Here is a 2,500-nt window from a genome sequence, read left to right on the forward strand (position 1 = left end):
CAAATATAAATAGATTTGTAATGATTATGCTCGCTTCTGTCCGCGTTTGACGAAGCACGACGAATGGGTACAAAAATATACATTAGCCGAGCTGTTGGAGTTATCGAAGATAATATTCTGAGAAAATGAAACATTTTTTCGTCGGTCGTGCGACGCCCGCACGGGGCGTCCACCGACCGAGGATTTCTCGTTTCCCCGTTAGACCCTACGAGACGAGTTTCGCTACGTCTCCCGACGACGTTCGTTCCCTCGATGGCGTGCGTCGAGGAAAATGCGCAGCTACGTGCCCAGGTACCTTGAAATTGGGCGAAATTTTTCGTCGGTCGTGCGACGCCCGCACCGGGCGTCCACCGACCGAGAGATTTTACGTAGCTCGCTCATGCTTGCGTTGACGATATCTAAAGGAAATTATGGTTCTTCGTCGTCGGAGATAGGGACAGTGGGAATTTCGTTAATCCAAATGTTACGCACACGTGGACGATCCGGTGGGATTGGACTCAAGATTCGAGCGAGCATCCAAGCCCGCCTTTTACCCGTTCGACCGCAACACGCGTCAAGAGCGACGAGTAAACTCACAAGATACGCAACTTTCGAGATATTCGGACGATCCCAAATTCGCCTTTCTCCCGATAGCCTACGTAGACGAAGCATCGCGGTTTTGTGCCCAGAGACTCTGTAATTGTGCTGACTTTTTTTCGTCGGTCGTGCGACGCCCGCACGGGGCGTCCACCGACCGAGGATTTCTCGTTTCCCCGTTAGACCCTACGAGACGAGTTTCGCTACGTCTCCCGACGACGTTCGTTCCCTCGATGGCGTGCGTCGAGGAAAATGCGCAGCTACGTGCCCAGGTACCTTGAAATTGGGCGAAATATTTCGTCGGTCGTGCGACGCCCGCACCGGGCGTCCACCGACCGAGAGATTTTACGTAGCTCGCTCATGCTTGCGTTGACGATATCTAAAGGAAATTATGGTTCTTCGTCGTCGGAGATAGGGACATACGTCTACCTGTTGTATTTAACGTGCCGTCTCCGCCTGTCGGCTTACGACACGGCACCCAAGTGCGAGGGGTCCGGATACGCCGTATCAGCGCGCCACACGTGGCTCCCAATTTTCCTTTCGGGGGCTAGCCCGAGCAGACACTTTGGTAAGGCGGGGAGTACTTTCTAGGACCTCCCTACGGCCTAAGGAGGGACCGCTCCCGAGCTGATTTTTAGCGCAACTCACACGCTCGCTACCAACTGCCCCCACGAGGCCAAACCCATCTGACCGGGCAACGACGACCGAAGTCGCCGAAGGGGCTTCCCGGTCCCCATGGTCCCAATCTTGCATGTCATTGGTCAGACACTCGCAGGCCATAGCATGACCTACTTCCACTTTAGGCTCCTAGCCAGCCAGGCGGTGGCAACGCCAGCTCGGGTGCGCGGGAGCGCCAAGCCCGAAAGGACCGGGTCACGAAGACGCCTGGATCCTCCCCTGCGAAACCCGCTTATCAACATACCGTTCACCGACAGATCCTGCAGCTCAGAGTAGGGACGGGCAGACACACCTATCGAGCTGAACAGGACCTCCGCACACCTTCACCTCACTTTCGTGAGGATAGACAAGTCTACTCGTGTTGGTGGAGCTCCCTCCACGACCATGATGCTATGCATCGGACGAGTCACGGTCGAGGGCGCTCAGCGCTAACCCCCTCCCACATATCGACGAATGAACGCGAGCCCGCTACTTTGCTTTGCAGCTCACCCGACACTGTTCGCAAAGGTCGTAGACGATCGGAGATAGGGACAGTGGGAATTTCGTTAATCCAAATGTTACGCACACGTGGACGATCCGGTGGGATTGGACTCAAGATTCGAGCGAGCATCCAAGCCCGCCGTTTACCCGTTCGACCGCAACACGCGTCAAGAGCGACGAGTAAACTCACAAGATACGCAACTTTCGAGATATTCGGACGATCCCAAATTCGCCTTTCTCCCGATAGCCTACGTAGACGAAGCATCGCGGTTTTGTGCCCAGAGACTCTGTAATTGTGCTGACTTTTTTTCGTCGGTCGTGCGACGCCCGCACCGGGCGTCCACCGACCGAGGATTTCTCGTTTCCCCGTTAGACCCTACGTGACGAGTTTCGCTACGTCTCCCGACGACGTTCGTTCCCTCGATGGCGTGCGTCGAGGAAAATGCGCAGCTACGTGCCCAGGTACCTTGAAATTGGGCGAAATTTTTCGTCGGTCGTGCGACGCCCGCACCGGGCGTCCACCGACCGAGAGATTTTACGTAGCTCGCTCATGCTTGCGTTGACGATATCTAAAGGAAATTATGGTTCTTCGTCGTCGGAGATAGGGACAGTGGGAATTTCGTTAATCCAAATGTTACGCACACGTGGACGATCCGGTGGGATTGGACTCAAGATTCGAGCGAGCATCCAAGCCCGCCTTTTACCCGTTCGACCGCAACACGCGTCAAGAGCGACGAGTAAACTCACAAGATACGCAACTTTCGAG

The sequence above is a fragment of the Venturia canescens genome, unplaced genomic scaffold (genome assembly GCF_019457755.1).
Source record: "Venturia canescens isolate UGA unplaced genomic scaffold, ASM1945775v1 PGA_scaffold_15__1_contigs__length_3012046, whole genome shotgun sequence".
NCBI classification, from domain to species: Eukaryota; Metazoa; Arthropoda; class Insecta; order Hymenoptera; family Ichneumonidae; genus Venturia; species Venturia canescens.